This window comes from Thalassophryne amazonica, chromosome 9 (genome assembly GCF_902500255.1).
Source record: "Thalassophryne amazonica chromosome 9, fThaAma1.1, whole genome shotgun sequence".
NCBI classification, from domain to species: domain Eukaryota; kingdom Metazoa; phylum Chordata; class Actinopteri; order Batrachoidiformes; family Batrachoididae; genus Thalassophryne; species Thalassophryne amazonica.
In genome coordinates this window covers 52251911-52272415 of record NC_047111.1, presented here as the reverse complement: position 1 = coordinate 52272415, position 20505 = coordinate 52251911, and the positions used below count along the sequence as shown (strand labels likewise).

Genomic DNA, 20505 nt, shown 5'->3' with positions numbered 1-20505 from the left:
GTCGACAGTGCACAGTGGCAAACAATGACCCAGATCTCAATTACTTATAAAAGCAAACAAAGGCCAAAGTGTGACACGGCGCTGGGGTTGACAAAGCAGAGCCATCATACAAATGCACTGGAAACACTTCCTTTGTTTATCTCAGCAGATGGCTTTCATCACATTTGAATGTGCTGGTCGGTTCAGTGGCTAAAGGAACAAGTCTTCATGTTCTACATTCACTCTAATTAGCTGAGAAAAGTCTGGATCTTTCATCAGTCTAAACACTCCAAATATAACACACGTTCCTCCCGTCTTTTTAATGAGTGTCAAAGTGCCCATCCCAGAGAGTAATCTCAGAAAGGGATTTTTTTTTTTTAAAGGAGCAGGAGAACATTAAGTAAAGGGTGATACTGACCCTGCCCTGGGTTGCACAGCCCAGCCTTGAACTTGTGCAAAGTCTTAGAAAGGTATAATCCACAACAGCAAGTTTCAACACGATCCATGAAGTCCTTGTGGTATCAACACACATAACATGTTTCAGAATCTCAGGCCCCTCAGTGGTGACAATTAGAATTGAAACACGCCAAAAGTCATACTTTTCTGAGGTCTTAGTGAGATGATCTTGTGTGCCAAGTTTGAGTTTCACACATAAAGCCTTTGTCAAGATATCACATGCAAAATGTTTTAAAGACTCTGCCCCGTGGTGGCCACAATGACAATCAAAATGCACATCGAACTTATTTGTAGTCTTAGTGAGGTGACCTTGTGTACCAAGTTTCATTTCAGCTTGATACATGATGTTTTTGTCAATATATTGCCTACACATGGTTTCAGAGACTCAGCCTCTGTGAAGTTAGAATCAAAACCCACTAAATTTTCAAACTGTCTGAGGTATTACAGAGGTAGCCTAACCTTGTGTACCAAAGTTCACCTTGATACACAAAGGTTTGTCAAAATATTGCATTTTAATCTTTCCAACTCTTGTCTTTGAGCTTCGAGTTCTCTTCTCTGTTGTTCCTGATTACACCACACACAGATAGATAGACACACACAGACACACACAGATCTGTCCCACCTTCAAAATCATGTTAAAGGACATGTCGCACTGAAATCATAACAATTTAGATTTAGACTGTTAGTGACCATCCGATGATCCACCGGGATTACGTTGTGCACTTCCATGACCGGGTTCAAAGAATACGGCATTCACATCAAATAGTTACGGAGACTTCCAAAAATAAACTACTCGTGAGTACTCAGGTGTTTCCGACAGGTGATGTTGGTATTAGGAGCGTCCCAGCGTGTGCTTCAATGGAATGTATCTGCTAACGTTAAGAACCGAGGCACAGATTAATTTCAAAGTTTACACAAGTGTGATGTTGTGTTATGACAACTCATTTTTTAGTGATAACTGTTCATTTTGATGCAGTCACGGTAAAAGGAGCAGCTGTGAGAAGGTTTTTTTGCACCTGCGGTTAAGAGCCATAAGTGTTGTATATAACTCTGAAACATCTAAATAATATATGTATCTGTGTCATCACGGAGACATTCCACGTCCATGAAGGGGCAATAAACAGGTGACATGCGGATTAAAACAGCATAACAGCTGCTTTAACCCACATGTCAGCTGTTTTTAAGGGATTATTCAACATTAATTCTCTTAAAAAGTTCCATATAAAGACTGACAGTTTTATGACATTTGAGAGTCTACAAACTTAATACTGATTATATACTGTTCGAATTCAGCCAGAAGTCCATATAAATTGGGGGTTAAAACAGCTGCTGCATGCGCACACACACACAGACACACGCGCGCACACACACACACACATCCACAGACTCTCTCAAAGAAAAAAAAAAGTACTTTCATTGAAAGCTCCATTGAAAAGAACACAAAGCAAAAGATGAAAAAAAAAATATTAACATTCCACTCACCCCAGTGTAAAGATTTCCAAATTAGTCCACAACAAAAACAAGCCTTCATGCACGCGTGTGATCGGTCCACTCATCCTCACTCGGATCCACAGCCAGAGATCATTTTCAAGTTCCACTCGGCGAGGGAATAATGTCCAGGTCCACTTGCTCTCAGGTTCGGAACGCGCACGTGCATAATGTCCGATCACAGCTCTGCCTTGTGGCACATTAGAGAGTCCATTATATCCTGAAAATAGCGTCTTCTGAGTTTTCCCAATAACACACATACATCTGCATGTCCAGGTATGTCCATGATCACAGCTTCAGTAAACCAGCATCCTGCCATACAAACAGCAGTGTCACGAAACTTTAAGTTCCAAAATCTGACAGACTCTGAAAAAGTTAAGAGTTTCAGGGTGAAGTGTGTCGTCTCCTCTGTAAATCTGAGTCACTGCTTTCAAAAAAAAAAAAAAAAAAAACTCAGAAGCGTCGCTATTGGACAGAACCCCATTCGTTTTGCTTCGTCTGTCTCTGTCTGGGATGTTTCTGTTTTGCTCTTAACTATGTCACATGCAGAGAAATGCTGAGAATTGGTGATTGAGACGTTTTCCGGAAATGCACCTGTTACCTCATTTCGGAAGAGGAATAAAAAAACATCAGAAACTACTAATTCTGAGTGCATGTGTGCATGGAGACATACGATCATGAGTACCTTGATGTTGTGTTGCTAATTGGGTCGTTAAAAAGCATGTGGCATGCCCTTTAAGAAATACGAGTATAACAAATAAATGATCCTACATGCTCATCTGAAACTGGGAGAATAGAGGTGAGACTCCAGCACAGTGATTAACAATAGCTGAATACAGTCGATGAAAAAAGGAGAACAAAAAAGGAGAACTCACACCTCCTTCAAACCAGAAGGAGGTGTCAGTTTGAAGGAGAAGAACAGCTGCAGGTGTGACAAACCGAAAATAAAAGCAATGTACATTAGTTTCAGTGAGGTGAATACAAGAAACTAAGCAGAAAAACAGCTGAAGTGCAACGATTTCAAGCTGCAATCACAAAATAATATTTTACACATTAGAATGGAAGTGACCTTTTTTGCCATTTTATATAAAAAGTTTCAAGTTACTTGCTTTGTTCCCTATTATTCCATGCGGTATTTATAGTATTACATAATAAGCTTGCATGTTTGTCTGGAGAGTTTCCACTTCAGTCCCTCAGGTCGTTCCCTGTGTTGGACTCTTCTGCTTAATCATTCTTACCTGTCTGACCTCCATTAATACAAGGTGTGGTTTAAACACTCACCTCTTGTTCTGGTTTCCCCCCAGCTAATCTCAGAAATTATTAATCTCCTGTTATGGTTTGTCCCTTGTGTATGCCGTCATCTTATTTTGTGGTCTGTTCTTTGTTTGTGTACTGTTGGTGATTAGTTTCTGTCTGTGTCCTTTTGTTTGTATCTGTTGCATTCACTCCCCGGTCCTGGTCAGTCATCTGTGTTTGTCATCCTTGTGGTCTGTCCCCTGCCAATGCCTGTAGTCTGTTTAGTCCTTGTCCTCCTAATCTGTCCTCTGTCCTTTTCTCTGTGGCTTTTGTCAGTATATCCTCAGTATGAGTTCTGTTTTGTCTCCCTGTTTGGCACTGTGTACACTTTTGAGTTCCATGTTAGTTTTCTGAATTTGTTTCTTGGTTTGTTATTTGATTGTTTTGTTTAAGATTGTGTATTATTATCCTGTTGTTGTTTTTAGTTCCACTTACTCCCAGACTTTGGTTGAGTTTTGAATTACCTTGTGTTTGTTAGTTTCTGTAGGTATGTTCACGTGTGTCTTTAGTTCCGGTTGTCCCTACTGTCACACTCTGCACCTGTTGTGTGTTTGTTTATTACCATCTGTGTATTTAAGCCAGCACTGATTCCCAGTTCAAGTGGTAGTTCCTTCTCTCTCGTTTGGTTCCTCCGGCGCACTTGTTGTAAGTATTCAGTTCTTTTTGTTAAGCTGTAGTTGCTGATGTGTCTATTTTTTGTAGTGTGTTTAATTCCTGTCATCTCTGTCATTTTAGTCTGCATGTGGATTTAGTTACATGTTATTTACTCCTATCCCCCCCCCCCCCCCCCCCCCCCCGGGTTCCCACTCTGTTTGTTGGAAAGGTTTTCACGAGTTGGGATTTTTGTACTCACATTGTTGTGGGTTTCTTTTTTTATGTGCTTGGACAATAAACACCTGTTATTTCACCATACCTGCCACTTGGCTGCCTGCATATTGGGTTCATGTTATTTCACCATACCTGCCATTTGGCTGCCTGCATATTGGGTTCATGTTGGAACTGCTACCATAACATCTCCTGATTGCTTGTCCATGCCTCTAAACTCAGCATACACCAAAGTCCTCTTCCTCCACGTCCCAGCATGTTGATCTTCAAGGTTATTACCACCTTGCCACAGAACAATGAAGGCTCTCCAAGTAGCAGACTGTAGTAGTCACTTTGATGAATGGTGAAACATCTTGAGGACCAAACATCAAACATCAAGATTCTAGGCTCAAGTTCCATAGGACTTATTTGTCTTATTACAGCTATTGTCCACTTTTGCATAACTACATCCAATGCAAGTCTGATCTATGTCCTGCCAAGCCTGTGCAATATTCTGCCAAGTGAAAGTCCAAGCCACATCCTGCAAAATAAGGCTAAGCTACCTCCTACTTGCCTCTTGCAGTGCGGTATGAAAGCCAAGATCTCTTTTTCTGTAACCAGCCATTCCAGAGTCCATACCTGTACACCTTTTGGCTCCTGAGGATGTCTACCCTGGTTCTTGAAAAGAGTCTGGACCCCTCTGTGTAATTCAAGGGTCAATGAACTACTCCAGCTGCAAACTTTCAGACCACCTCTGTTGGCTGGGGAAAAAAGACTAAGAGCATACCTGCCTGCAGGCAATTCCCTTGTCCACCTCTGTCAGCTGAGCTACATCTGGAGCTTGTCTAGTGTGAGTATTTTAAAGAAATTACTTCTGTCAACCGAGAAACAGAAATGCATAGCTGCGCCTGGGCTGTCAACAGCCTGCCTCTGTCGGCCATGATCAAGTGTTTCCTGGCTGGAGGCTGTTTTTAGGAGTGTCTATCAATAACCAGAGGAGAACTACTGTTTAAGAGCCTGACAAAGTATGTGCAGCACCAAAGCTCACTGATCCTGTTTAAACCTGTTCCTCACCTCCTGAATCTTTTACACAAATAACAGCCACCAACCAGCCATCACCTTAGGTTTCTAGGTGATATCCATTTGATAGTACCTCAGCATAAGGTCCTGAAAAAGTATTTTTCCCAGTGGTCCTTGAATTCATTTGATGTGTCATCCTCTCAGTGACAGTTGCCAACTTCAACACATGACCATCAGTCCTATGTGGTTCCCAACTGACTTCCTGACTCTTCCCTACTTGTGGCCGGTGTTGCAGACGAAAAGGTCCGCCCCTAAAAATCTGTCCGCCTTTTGCATCTGCACATGCGTCATTTCGGACCACAGCAGCACGTCTGAGACAGAGTCTCTTCACCTAAAGCAATCAAATGGATTAATGGGATTACTAACCATCAGATGATAAAGGTAAAAACCTCTTAAATCATTCTAAAGTCATTTTTAAGTAGAAACGAGGAGAAATTATGTGACACTGTCAAATGTCTGACATACAGTGAACACATCAGCTAGCAGCTTATTTAGCTGCACCGCTCTGATCGCTTCCGCCACCTTTATGATGAAATAATGCTAAATTTATGTGGAAATGACTGTTGTCCAAAAGCTTCAGATAAACTGTCACTGAGATACAGTAGTGTTCAGAATAATAGTAGTGCTATGTGACTAAAAAGATTAATCCAGGTTTTGAGTATATTTCTTATTGTTACATGGGAAACAAGGTACCAGTAGATTCAGTAGATTCTCACAAATCCAACAAGACCAAGCATTCATGATATGCACACTCTTAAGGCTATGAAATTGGGCTATTAGTAAAAAAAAAAAGTAGAAAAGGGGGTGTTACACTAATAATAAAGCATCTGCTGTTGACGCTACAAACTCAAAACTATTATGTTCCAACTGCTTTTTTAGCAATCCTGTGAATCACTAAACTAGTATTTAGTTGTATAACCACAGTTTTTCATGATTTCTTCACATCTGCGAGGCATTAATTTTGTTGGTTTGGAACCAAGATTTTGCCCATTTACTAGTGTGCTTGGGGTCATTGTCTTGTTGAAACACCCGTTTCAAGGGCATGTCCTCTTCAGCATAAGGCAACATGACCTCTTCAAGTATTCTGACATATCCAAACTGATCCATGATACCTGGTATGCGATATATAGGCCCAACACCATAGTAGGAGAAACATGCCCATATCATGATGCTTGCACCACCATGCTTCACTGTCTTCACTATGAACTGTGGCTTGAATTCAGAGTTTGGGGGTCATCTCATAAACTGTCTGCGGCCCTTGGACCCAAAAAGAACAATTTTACTCTCATCAGTCCACAAAATATTCCTCCATTTCTCTTTAGGCCAGTTGATGTGTTCTTTGGCAAATTGTAACCTCTTCTGCACGTCTTTTATTTAACAGAGGGACTTTGCGGGGGATTCTTGCAAATAAATTAGCTTCAAACAGGCGTCTTCTAACTGTCACAGCACTTACAGGTAACTCCAGACTGTCTTTGATCATCCTGGAGCTGATCAATGGGTGAGCATTTGCCATTCTGGTTATTCTTCTATCCATTTTGATGGTTGTTTTCCGTTTTCTTCCATACGTCTCTGTTTTTTTGTTCATTTTAAAGCATAGGAGATCACTGTAGATGAATGGCCTATAATTTTTTGCACCTACATATAAGTTTTCCCCTCTCCAATCAACTTTTTAATCAAACTACGCTGTTCTTCTGAACAATGTCTTGAACGGCCCATTTTCCTCAGGCTTTCAAAGAGAAAAGCATGTTTTCTACATTTTTTTTTTACTAATAGCCCAATTTCATAGCCTTAAGAGTGTGCATATCATGAATGCTTGGTCTTGTTGGATTTGTGAGAATCTACTGAATCTACTGGTACCTTGTTTCCCATGTAACAATAAGAAATATACTCAAAACCTGGATTAATCTTTTTAGTCACATAGCACTACTATAATTCTGTACACTACTGTAGATGATGGCTGGAGTGCAGTCTGAAGCGGAAACGAGGTATTAATGTGTGAACCGCATCATCAGTGGGGACCATTCGGTCTGCGACACCGGTATCAAAAGAAATTTTTTTATTTTTTATTTTATTTTTATTTTAATTTTGTTTATTTTAGAACATAATTATTTTTATTTATGCCTTGTGACAAAATGAGAGCTGCAACACTATTACATCCCCCAATCTGTTGCTTTTAAATCTATATACAATATTACAGATTTTTTTTTTTTTTTAAATCAGTCATATTAGTAACAGTAAATAATTCAACATGTATGCAGTTTAATCCATATATGTATGGAAGGTATGAAAACTGGCCTTTCTCGTCATTTTGTACACATTTTCCAATGTTAATTTTGGTCACACTATGGGGGCACTGTACCCCAAGGCTGAACAGTTTTGGGGTTCAATGTCTTGTTCAAGGAAAATGTATTAATTTGTAGAGACCAATGCAACCATCTGAGTTATTTGTTAAAACATCTAACAACTCTGAAGCTTTCATCTGTGCTAAGAAAAAGTACTTGCAATGTATGGAGTCAGCACAAGTATTATGAACTGTATAATAATGTGTAATAGGTAAAGACAGATGTTGGACAAAGTCACCATCAAGTCACTCTCAAGTCATCAATCTACAAGTCCCAAGTCAAGTCTCAAGTCATAATGACCACCAATTGTTTGCAAGCTGACTTGAGACTTGACATGGGACTTGCAGATTAATGACTTGAGAGTGACTTGACGGTGACTTTGTCCCACCTCTGGGCACAGAGAGCAAGAAGCACTGCACATCATTGGGACTGTCACTAGATTTTGTCTCTTGCCTGAAGCCACAAAGCCGTCCTATCATAGCAACTGGCACAAAGATACCAAGGCCATGACAAGAAGCACATGGATTATTTTTAATTAGTTCATTATTTTTTCTTTCATCTTTGCTCGTCTGTTTTTTTATTTTTTTTATTTTGTCTGACAGTGTATTCTGTTGTTGGTCTTGGTTGTATGCTTAGTGGCACTCTTTCTCCCTATTCCTCTGTTAACCTCAGCAACCCTCTTTCACCCTCTCCCTCACTCTCATTTTGGCACTGCCACGCCTGCTGCTGTCAAAGCAAACAGAGACAACCAGGGAGGTTTTTGTCTCTTGCCCTCTATCTTTTTTTTGTTGTTTAAAAAAAAGGCAACAGAAGGGTGAAATCATCCTGTGGGTTGCCAGCTGGCGCTGGAAAAAATCTGCTACAGGAATCTGGGACAATATGATTTGGAATATGAATGGACAACACAGGGCCAGAAATGCCCAACTATGGGTAAAACGAGAGTTACGAATGTAACTACGGTTCTATGAATTCCGGATGACCGCCAGAGGGCGGTGCTTTAGTACCTGGATAACTACATGTGCGCAGCACAGAGGTCGAGAATATATACCAACAAAGTCACACCATTGAATGTGACCTGGGTGATGTCACTGGTTGTCTTTATGTACCAGACGCACCCAGCGCTCGCTTCTTTTCGGAATGAACTCGCAAGACTCTGAGTGACAAGCAACTCTGGCGGTCATCTGGAATTCATAGAACCGTAGTTACATTCGTAACTCTCGTTCTATTTCATTCCTCCTGACCGCCAGAGGGTGGTGTTTTAGCACCTGGATGACTTAATACCAACAAGGTCACGAAGAGTCACACTCACCTTGCATTAGCAGTGGGGAGTGGAGGCAGACAACACCGCCGAAGTCACCGCAGGAGGAGCGGCCACATTCAGTCTGTAATAGCGGGCGAAGGTACAGGACGAAGCCCACGTAGCAGCAGCACAAATATCACTCAAAGGGACACCTCTCAGTGCAGCCCAGGAGGTGGACACCCCTCTGGTGGAATGGCACGTAACCTTAGGAGGCTGAAGACCTCTGGACCTGTATACTTGTAAAATGGCATCCACGACCCAATGCGAGAGTCGCTGCTTTGAGACAGCACAGCCTCTTTTGTGATCACCGTAACACACAAACAGGGTATCCGTTTTCCGGATCCCGGCAGTCGCACTAATGTACTGCTTCAACATTCGGACAGGACACAGGGAACCTGAAACAGATAATCCTGGATCAGAATGCGGGACATACACAGCCAAGGAAACTGGCTGGTTAACATGAAAAGTTGAAATTCTCTTGGGTAAAAAGGACGGATTAGGCCACAGCGTAACCCCAGATCTGTCAGAATTCCATCGCAAACAGTCCCCAGCGACTGATAGGGCATGGAGCTCTCCCACCCGCTTAGCCGAAGACAGTGCAAGTAGAAAGGCAGTCTTCACTGACACCCATTTAAGATCAGCACTTTCAACTGGTTCGAAATGGGATAAGCTTAAACCTTCCAGGACTAGAGGAAGGTCCCATGAAGGACCAACACCATGCAAGCCTTGGTGTTGGGAAAGTGTAGTGACACGGACCCACAACAGGGGGCGCAAATGAACGGTCAATAGATGAGCCAAAAAGTAACAATTTAATGTTGTGAAATGTGCACAACGAAATACAGACAATCTCAGAATATAATTACAGTCAAATCACAAAGGTGACGTGTGGGCAGGCTCGAGGATAGAAGACGTCTGTCCTGAGAAGAGCCGGAACCACACGATTTCCGCCGCCACCGAACCTGGTAAATACTGGAGCCGCCAAGTCCCGAATTCCCAGGTGATCACCGTCCCCGACTGTCGGATCTGGTACTGCTGGCGAGAACAAAGACAGTCAAGTGTAGGTGTGTGCACACCCAGTAACAACAACGGTGGGAATGCCACCTCCACCTCTCACTCAATACGCTGATGAATGTACAGTGATCCCTCAGAGGAAAAGAGTGCCGTCCTGCACTCACTCAGCCTCCACAGGAAGAGGGACCGGTACTCCTGCAAACACTCACAATATACAGCTTATAAGTAACACAAATGGCTGAGGATATTACCTCCAATGAAGTACGATATCTCGGCAACGAGGTGGAGATGACGTCTGGTTTTTATGGAGTGAGATGATGTTGAGTAGATGGGTGACAGCTGTCAAGAGATAATGAGTGACAGCTGTCACCCCCGGCTGTGTCCGTGGCGGCAGCGCCCTCTCGTGCCTGAAGCCCGCACTTCAGGCAGGGCGCCCACTGGTGGTGGGCCAGCACTACCTCCTCTTCTGGCGGCCCACACACACAACAGGACCCCCCCCTCAACGGGCGCCTCCTGGCGCCCGACCAGGCTTGTTCGGGTGACGGTGGTAGAACTCAGCCAGGAGGGCCGGATCCAGGATGAAGCTCCTCTTCACCCAGGAGCGTTCTTCGGGTCCATACCCCTCCCAGTCCACCAAGTACTGGAACCCCCGGCCCATCCGACGGACGTCCAGGAGCCGGCGCACCGTCCAAGCCGGCTCCCCGTCGATGATCTGAGCAGGAGGCGGAGCCGGTCCGGGAGCACAGAGGGGTGAGGTGTGGTGAGGCTTGATTCGTGACACGTGAAAAACCGGATGGATCCGCAGTGAAGCCGGGAGTTGGAGCTTCACTGCGGCAGGACTGAGGAGTTTGAGGATCTTGAATGGTCCGATATATCTGTCCTGAAGTTTCGGGGAGTCCACCTGGAGGGGAATGTCCTTTGTGGAAAGCCACACCTCCTGCCCGGGCTGGTAAGCAGGGGCCGGGGATCGCCGGCGGTCTGCATGGGTCTTCGCCCTCGTCTGGGCCTTCAACAAGGCAGAACGGGCGGAGCGCCACACCCGACGGCACTTCCGCAGGTGGGCCTGGACCGAGGGCACACCGACCTCTCCCTCCACCACGGGAAACAACGGGGGCTGATACCCCAAACACACCTCAAATGGGGAGAGGCCTGTGGCAGAGGACACCTGGCTGTTATGCGCATACTCGATCCAGGCCAGATGTTTACTCCAGGCCGTCGGGTGTGCGGACGTCACACAGCGTAGAGCTTGCTCCAATTCCTGATTGGCCCGTTCTGCCTGTCCATTGGTCTGCGGATGATACCCGGACGAGAGGCTCACAGTAGCCCCCAGTTCCCGGCAGAAGCTCCTCCAGACGTGTGAGGAGAACTGGGGACCACGATCTGAGACGATGTCGGTGGGTATCCCATGCAGACAGACGACGTGGTGGACCAGGAGGTCTGCTGTCTCCTGGGCTGTTGGGAGCTTCGGGAGGGCCACGAAGTGGGCCGCTTTGGAGAATCGGTCCACTATCGTGAAGATGGTGGTGTTGCCCTGGGACGGCGGGAGGCCCGTGACGAAATCCAGGCCGATGTGGGACCAGGGGCGATGAGGCACAGGTAATGGCTGGAGAAGTCCTTGGGACCTTTTATGGTCTGCCTTGCCCCTGGCACAGGTGGTGCAGGCCTGGATGTATTCCCGGACGTCGGCCTCCATAGACGCCCACCAGAAGCGCTGCCGGACAACTGCCACGGTCCTTCGCACCCCTGGATGACAGGAGAGCTTGGAACCGTGACAGAAGTCCAAGACTGCAGCTCTGGCCTCTGGTGGGACGTACAACCGGTTCTTCGGACCTGTTCCTGGGTCCGGGCTCCGTGCCAGGGCCTCCCGTACGATCTTCCCCACGTCCCAGGTGAGGGTGGCCATGATAGTGGACTCAGGCAGGATGGGCTCCGGTGGATCCGACAGTGCAGTCTTGACCTCCTCTTCGTGTACCCGGGACAAGGCATCCGACCTCTGGTTCTTGGTCCCGGGGCGATAGGTGATCCGGAAGTCAAAACGCCCGAAGAACAGTGACCAGCGGGCTTGCCTGGGGTTCAGCCGCTTGGCGGTCCTGATATACTCCAGGTTCCGATGGTCAGTAAAAACCGTGAACGGCACAGACGCTCCCTCCAACAGATGTCTCCACTCCTCAAGAGCCTCTTTCACCGCCAGAAGTTCCCGATTGCCGACGTCATAGTTCCGTTCAGCCGTGGTCAACCTGCGTGAAAAGTAGGCACACGGGTGAAGAACCTTATCGGTCTCTCCGCTCTGGGATAGCACGGCTCCTATCCCTGAGTCAGAGGCGTCCACTTCAACCACGAACTGGAGGCTAGGGTCGGGCTGCACCAAAACTGGCGCAGTAGAGAACCGTCGTTTCAACTCCTTGAATGCGGCTTTGCACCGATCCGACCAGGTGAAGGGGACTTTTGGAGAGGTCAGGGCTGTCAGGGGGCTAACTACCTGACTGTAGCCCTTAATGAACCTCCTATAGAAATTATCGAAGCCGAGGAACTGTTGCAGCTTCCTATGGCTTGTTGGTTGGGGCCAATCTCTCACCGCCGCAACCTTGGCCGGATCAGGGGCGACGGAGTTAGAGGAGATGATAAACCCCAGGAAGGACAAAGACGTGCGGTGAAACTCGCACTTCTCGCCCTTCACAAACAGTCGGTTCTCTGCAGGACCTGACGTACATGCTGGACATGGGTCTCAGGATCCGGAGAAAAGATGAGAATATCGTCCAGATATACGAAGACGAATCGGTGCAGGAAGTCCCGCAAGACGTCGTTAACCAAGGCTTGGAACGTCGCGGGGGCGTTGGTGAGGCCGAACGGCACGACCAGGTACTCAAAGTGACCTAACGGGGTGTTAAATGCCGTCTTCCATTCGTCTCCCTTCCGGATCCGAACCAGGTGATACGCATTTCTAAGATCCAGCTTAGTAAAGATTTGGCTCCATGCAGGGGGGTGAACACGGAATCCAACAATGGCATCGGGTATCGGTTGCGAACCGTAATCTCATTCAGCCCCCTGTAATCAATGCATGGACGGAGTCCGCCATCTTTCTTGCCCACAAAAAAGAAACCTGCCCCCATCGGGGAGGTGGAGTTCCGGATCAGCCCGGCAGCTAATGAGTCCCGGATGTAGGTCTCCATTGATTCGCACTCAGGTCGTGAGAGGTTGTACAGCCTGCTGGACGGGAACTCAACGCCTGGAAGCAAATCAATGGCACAATCGTACGGACGGTGCGGGGGAAGGGTGAGTGCCAGATCCTTGCTGAAGACGTCAGCAAGATCGTGGTACTCAACCGGCACTGCCATCAGATTGGGAGGGACTTTGACCTCCTCCTTAGCCTGTAAACCGGGAGGAACCGAGGATCCTAAACACACCCGATGGCAGGTTTCGCTCCACTGAACCACCACCCCAGACGGCCAATCAATCCGGGGATTGTGCTTCAACATCCATGGGAAGCCCAAAATCACACGGGAGGTAGAAGGAGTTACAAAAAACTCAATCTCCTCCCGATGGTTTCTAGACACCACCAGAGTTACTGGTTGTGTCTTGTGTGTGATTAAAGGGAGGAGGGTGCCATCTAGTGCCCGCACCTGCAATGGCGAAGGAAGCGGCACCAGAGGGGGCCCTACCTCCCTTGCCCATCTGCTGTCTAGCAAATTCCCTTCTGACCCCGTGTCCACCAGTGCTGGGGCTTGAAGGGTTAAATCCCCGCTCAGGATTGTAACTGGGAGTCGTGTGGCAATCTGTGTGTGTCTCACGTGAATGTTTTGACCCCCCCTTAGCCCAGTCTCTGAGGGCGGTTGTTGTTGTGGCCGTTTGGGGCAGTTTTTCTGTGTGTGCTCCTTTGAGCTGCAGAGAAAACACTCCCCGCGGATCAGCCTCCTCATTTTGGCCCTGTGCGTTTCCCTAACAACGTCAGCAGGGGGAACTGTTGCCCCACAGAGCGCTGTGGCTGTGGAGCGTGGGGAGGGCGGCCCCTTTTCGAACCCGGAAGGGAGAGGGACGGCGCATATCCGGCCACGTCCTTCGCCTCGCTCCCGACGGCGTTCCTCCAACCGATTGTCTAACCGTATAACAAGATCGATAAGCCCATCTAAATCCCGCGATTCCTCCTTAGCTACCAGATGCTCCTTCAGGACCAATGACAGTCCGTTTATGAAGGCGGCGCGGAGCGCAACGTTATTCCAGCCGGACCTCGCAGCCGCGATGCGGAAGTCGACTGCATATTCGGCTGCACACCGGCGCCCCTGTCGCATTGACAGCAGCATTGTTGAAGCGGTCTCTCCTCTGTTAGGGTGATCAAACACTGTTCTGAACTCCCCCACAAACCCAGTGTATGCTGATAACAACCGTGAGTTCTGTTCCCAGAGCGCCGTAGCCCAGGCGCGTGCCTTACCCCGAAGCAGAGCAATCACATAAGCTATTTTACTAGCATCTGACGCGTACATGACGGGACGTTGTGCGAAGACGAGCGAACACTGCATGAGAAAGTCCGCGCACGTCTCCACACAACCTCCGTACGGCTCAGGAGGGCTTATGTATGCTTCAGGGGATGGTGGGAGGGGTTGTTGAACCACCACTGAAACGTTCATATTCTGCACAGGGTCGGCAGGAGGAGGAGCTGCAGCAGTGCCCTGAGCGCTCGCCGCCACCTGCGCGGAGAGAGCCTCCACCCTGCGGTTCAGGAGGATGTTTTGCTCGGTCATTTGATCCAACCGAGCCGTAAAGGTGGTGAGAATGTGCTGCAGCTTACCAATCACGCCTCCTGCAGACGCCTGCGCTCCCTGCTCTCCCATTGGTCATTCAACAGCTGGGTGACGCCCCTCGGAGTCCATGACGCTGGCCGAGATATCCTGTTGGGAAAGTGTAGTGACACGGACCCACAACAGGGGGCGCAAATGAACGGTCAATAGATGAGCCAAAAAGTAACAATTTAATGTTGTGAAATGTGCACAACGAAATACAGACAATCTCAGAATATAATTACAGTCAAATCACAAAGGTGACGTGTGGGCAGGCTCGAGGATAGAAGACAGGGCAATGCTCTGGGTCTAACTTTTGTTTCTCACAACACCGCGCAAACAGCTTCCATCTGTTGTCATACAAAGCCCTGGTAGAAGCAGCACGTGAATTAAGGATAGTCTGAACAACAGCCTGGTCACAAGAACTTAACAAGTAGTCTGGCCCCTCAACGGCCACACATACAGTTGAAGGCGTTCTGGGTGAGGGTGCCAAATCCTCCCCTGTAGCTGTGACAACAAATCCTTCCTCTCCGGGAGAGCCAAAGGTTCTCCCTCGAGGAGTTTGTAAATCATGGGAAACCAAATCCTCCCAGGCCAGAATGGAGCAATCAGCAGCACCCTGTGGCTGCTCTGATCTATCCTGTGCAGTGTCAACATCAGCAGCGGGAGAGGAGGGAAGGCATAAAGGAGGCAATCCGGCCACGGGTGAGCCAATGCATCCTGCCCCAGCGGGCTGTCTGGTTCCAAGAGGGAGTACCATCGTGGGCAACGTGTCGAGGTGCTTGAAGCGAAAAGGTCCACTTCCGCTGCACCATATTTCTGCCAGATCATTTGGACCACAATCGGGTTCAGTCTCCACTCTCCCGGTGGTGGTTTGTGTCTGGAGAGTAAATCCACTGCGCTGTTCTGTACACCGGGCAGATGAACTGCTGTGACACGCTGAAGGCGAGGCAACACCCATAAGAGAAGCTTCCAAGTTTCTGCCAATGAGTGATTGGACCTGGTGCCCCCCTAATGGTTTATGTGATAGACTGTTGACGTGTTGTCCGACCGGACAAGAACATGTCTTCCTCTCAGGGCTGGGAGGAAATGCTTGAGAGCCAGTCGCACAGCGTGAAGCTCCATCACGTTTATGTGTTGGAGTCTCTCCTGGGGACTCCAGACACCCCTCACCATCCTGTGATTCCACACGGCCCCCCAACCTTTGAGTGATGCATCTGTAACAACCACCTCTCGGCGAGAAGGAACAGAGCCTAGAGGGCCACCCTTGCAGATGAAGTCTACGTTCCCCCAGGGTTTGAGGTGCAGAAGGCACTGGTTGGAGAGTCGTACAAGCCTGTGCTGATGCAACTTCGAGTTGAGGCCTAGGTTGTTGATCCAAATCTGTAGGAGACGTAAGAACGTAAGAACAGAAGTACCACTAGCAACATTGCAGTCAATTTGCCCATCAACCGGAGCAGCAAACCAAAAGGCAGCGTCACAGCCCGTTGAATGTGTGAGACGAGACGAATTACATCGTCCACTCTCTGCGGGCATGGCGATGCAGTCATAGTCAGGGAGTTGATGGCAATGCCGATGAATGTTGTTTGTTGACTGGGAACAAGAGAACTCTTTGCAAAGTTCACTGTGAGTCCTAAATGAGAGATATGGTTCAGTAGAAGAGCTGTGTCGTTGTGCGCCTGCTCCTGAGTCGGAGCGCAGACAAGCCAATCGTCTAAGTAGGGTAGGATTCTTAATCCAAGAGCTTGCAGTGGGGCTAGTGCTGCAGCCATACATCTGGTAAATGTACGAGGGGCAAGAGAGAGGCCGAAAGGAAGCACCCTGAACTGGTATGCCTGACCTTCGAAAGCAAAGCGGAGAAACTGCATGTGATGAGGCGCCACTGGCACATGGAAATAGGCATCTTTTAAGTCGACACTTGTGAACCAGTCTCCTGGTGTGATAGTTTGAAGGATGTCTACTGTGCGGAGCATGTGAAACTGCAGCACTTTGATATAACGATTCAGACTTTGGAGATCGAGGATAGGACGAAAGCCGCCATCCTTCTTTGGAACAAGGAAGTAAATTGAATAGAACCCCCTGAGCTGGTCTGATCTGTGAACTGGCTCTATGGCCCCCTTCTCCAGGAGTTCCAAAATCTCCCGTTGTAGGGCAGCAGACTGCACCGAGTTGGAAACAACAGTCATCCTCACCCCATTGAACTTTGGAGGACAACATCTGAACTGAATTCTGTAACCTTCGAACAACGTTGAAATGACCCATGGGTCTTGAACTTGAGCCTCCCAGTGGCTGAGTTGATTTTGTGAAAAATGGCTGGGGGCCAAACATTGGCAGTCAGACCCGACCACCTCTGCCTCGCATCCCTGAGGACCTCTGGGTGCGATTACTGGAAGTTCTGCGAAACCGTTCAGTTCTCAGGGGTCTGCCCGTAGGCTCACGAAAGGCAGGCTGCTGGGAGAGCTGGCCCTCAACTGCAAAAGCACGTGCAGCTCTGGGAGTCGGCGGAAGCCTGGATGTAGAGTGAAAAGCTGTAGCACGTCTGACTGGCTGAGGTCTGGAAGACCGGTGTAGGTCAACAAACTGTTGCCGAGATTTACTAGCCTCGACAGCACGCTCTAAAGTTTGTTGGGCCGCAGGTCCAAATACTTGGCCTGGAAGAACCGGCAGCGAACGGAGTGTGCCTCTGCAGGATTCGGAAAGGGGGGACTGCGCAAGCCACACCTGACGTCTAGTGATGGTAAGGGTTGACATCAGTCTGCCAAGCTCTCTGGACATATAAGCAAAGGTTTGGAGTGAGGCATCACTAAGACTTTGCGTAGCATCATCAACCTCTGCCTCCCTCAAAGACTTTGAGAGGGCAAGGGCTAAATGGGACAGTGAGTTGCCTAGGCAACCGATGCGAGCAGCTATGTCATAGCTTTTGGTGAGGAGGTCATCAGTGACCCTACACTGAGGGCGTGGGCAGCGGGCATCCGGCCGAGCAGCATCAGCTGGAGCCACAACCAGGTTCGCAATAATGCTGTCAACGGCGGGCATATGGTTCAGACCATACTGCGCTGAATCACACATAGAGCTAAGGGCTCTGCAGTCCTGTGATAGATGGGTCAATGATTTGGGGTCCGCCCAACATCGGTGGAGCTCCTCGATATATGGTTGTGAAACTGGAACGTTGAAATCAGGCTTCTGAGTGACTTTGAAAAAGGCACTTGAAGCGGTGGTTTCCGCAGGGGGATTGTCGACCCCAAGCCTGGATAAAGCCAACTGAACAGCTTGCTTGACAAAGGATAGTCCAGGTTCGGTTTGCGGCATGGACTCTGCCTCGGAGGTATGAGAGCCCACTAATGAATGGCTTGGAGAAAGACTCCTCTCATCCTCATCCTCCACACAGTTTATATCACTTGTCATGTACAAGGAATCAGTTGCAGCAATAGACATGACATCGTCCTCCTGCTGAGTAACTACATTGGTCTGATCAGCCTCATTAGGGACAGCAGGAACTGTCACTGCATCCTGAGGCTGTAGATTCAGAAGCAAGGACTTAATCTGAGCAAACTCAGAAGTCAACGTTTCGACCTTTTCAGCCAAAGCATGGTCATGAGTAACCTTCTTAGCAGAAGGGGCTCCTGCATGTGGGCGTTTACGTTGCTTTGGGTCCTTCCTGGGGCTGGAGGCCAAAGTCGCACTAGATATTCCACTTTCCAATGCCGCAAGTCTAGCAGATCTCTCTGCCAGTGGCATGCTGGCACAATTAAGGCAGGCATCGCCAGTCAGGGCTTCCCTCAGGTGTCTGATCCCAAGACAGGAGGGGCAAAACATATGTCCAACATCTGGGCTTAAGGGAGCCAAACAGGTACTATAGCCATGCAACAAAGGCCCTGTAAACATTGTGGACTGCGTGCAGATGGCTAACACAAGCCCTGATGGTTACAAATGGAAAGACAAAGCATGAATCACACGCAGTGTAAATAGCAACACAAGGCACGGAGCGTGAAGCACTCACAGCCGTCGTCTTGACACGAGGCACGGAGCGTGAAGCACTCACAGCCGTCGACTTGACACGAGGCACGGAGCATGAAGCACTCACAGCCGCAGACTCGACATGAGGCATGGAGCGTGAAGCACTCACAGCCGTCGGCTTGACACGAGGCACGGAGTGTGAAGCACTCACAGCCGCAGACTCGACATGAGGCACGGAGCGTGAAGCACTCCAGCCGCAGACTCGGCACGAGGCACGGAGCTTGAAACACTCACAGTGTAAAAGCTAATACAAGGCCCGGAGCGTGAAACACTCACAGCCACAGTAATAACACGATGCACACAGCCGAAAAAACTCACAGCCCAAGTGCTAAGTCACTTAGAGCAACGACGATGACACTAGCTGCTAGCGGAGCTGTTAAACTTATCAAATGGCAGCAGTGCAGACAAAATACTTCAAGGAGTGGAAGACACTCACGGCAAGCCCAACACAGTACACTATATTGGTTCTGATACACACACTACCACGTAGTTAACGGGGTTAGCGACACAACTAAACAAATAGCCAGCTTTCATCGAAACAACACAGCTAATGTGCACAGAGGAAAATATCCAGCAGGGCAGCGGCAAGGCGCGCACCCGGCGTTTAGGAAGGTGTACTCATGACAGGCGTCAAAGAATACAAAAAACGGTGAAGCCGTGTCTCGCAGCCTCTGGAGGACGTGTGTAGTGCACGTAGCTCCAACCGAAGGTGGGTTGCGAGGCTACAAGCGAGAGCGGCAATCACAGGTAAATGCGTTCTCAACCTCTAAGAATGCGAGAATGTAGAAAAGAAGCGAGCGCTGGGTGCGTCTGGTATATAAAGACAACCAGTGACGTCACCCAGGTCACATTCAATGGTGTGACTTTGTTGGTATATATTCTTGACCTCTGCTGCGCACATGTAGTTATCCAGGTGCTAAAGCACCGCCCTCTGGCAGTCAGGAGGAATGAAATAGAACCGAGATTGCAATTTCAAGGAAAACACCAACTCTTCAGCCAATTTTATAATGGTGTTTGCTGAGAACACAGACTCCACAAGCATCTGTGTGTCTACACTGTTATTTGCTCCAAACTTTCAGTCTTCTGTAGATAACGCTAAGCTTGGAAAATAAATTTTCTTTGAATAACTAACAAATGACTGAATGACAGACAATGTTGTTGTTTCAGCTGCCCCCTTTTGTACAGGGTCACCACAGTGGATCCATTGCAGAATCAGAATCAGAATCAAATTTATTGGCAAGTAAGTTCTCACATACAAGGAATTTGATCTGGTGTCATTGGTGGATAAACAACAATAAAAAGAAAAGGAAAAAAATACTTCTTCTGTAAGAAGTAATTGGTGCATAAATAACAATAAAAAGAATAGGGGGAAAATATTTCTGTTAGGAAGTGAAGGAGTCAGATAGACGAAATGGGCAAAACTATGTTCACTGTCAAATAAATATAACAGTGGAATGAGGCTGTGCAAGGCATGCAGGCCCTTACCAAAAAGTAGTATATGCAAGTATGTTTTAAGTATACTTCTAGTTTACTTTTTATATACTTATAAGTACTATTTTTTGGTAAGGGGGTGTGCAGTACAGATCTGCACTGGGATTTAGAACATCGATGTCCTCCTGACGCAACACCAGTTTTACCTGAAGGACCACACACACAAAGAACCTGGTCATCCTATGACAACTCCCACCCAAGTACCAATCAGGACCTATTCCGCTTCGCTTCTGAGACATGTCAGGATTACACTGACACATAGCAGAGTGGCTGCTGGTGGTTCACAAAGCATATTAAAATGAAAATACTAGTGGAGACAGTTTCAGGTGATCAGCCATAAAGTCAGCATGACACTCTGAAAATAATATTCAGATATTCAAAGTTCAGATGATCTGCAGAAACAGGGTTTGTGACCACTGTGTACTAAGGCCTTGAAGGCCAAGTACAAGAAAGAGCCACAGCTAAACTT

The 20505-nt window shown here is 47.7% G+C and overlaps 1 protein-coding gene and 1 long non-coding RNA gene across 3 annotated transcripts in view; one reads left to right on the top strand and one right to left on the bottom strand.

Moving 5' to 3' along the window:
• LOC117517120 (rho GTPase-activating protein 26-like) overlaps nt 1–20505 on the bottom strand; it is a 397059-nt gene that overhangs the window by 240736 nt on the left and 135818 nt on the right. The window lies entirely within an intron of this gene.
• LOC117517121 lies at nt 7406–19641 on the top strand. The gene is made up of 3 exons (XR_004562655.1): nt 7406–7668; nt 7848–8386; nt 19509–19641. It is a non-coding gene; the product is annotated as an uncharacterized LOC117517121 (long non-coding RNA).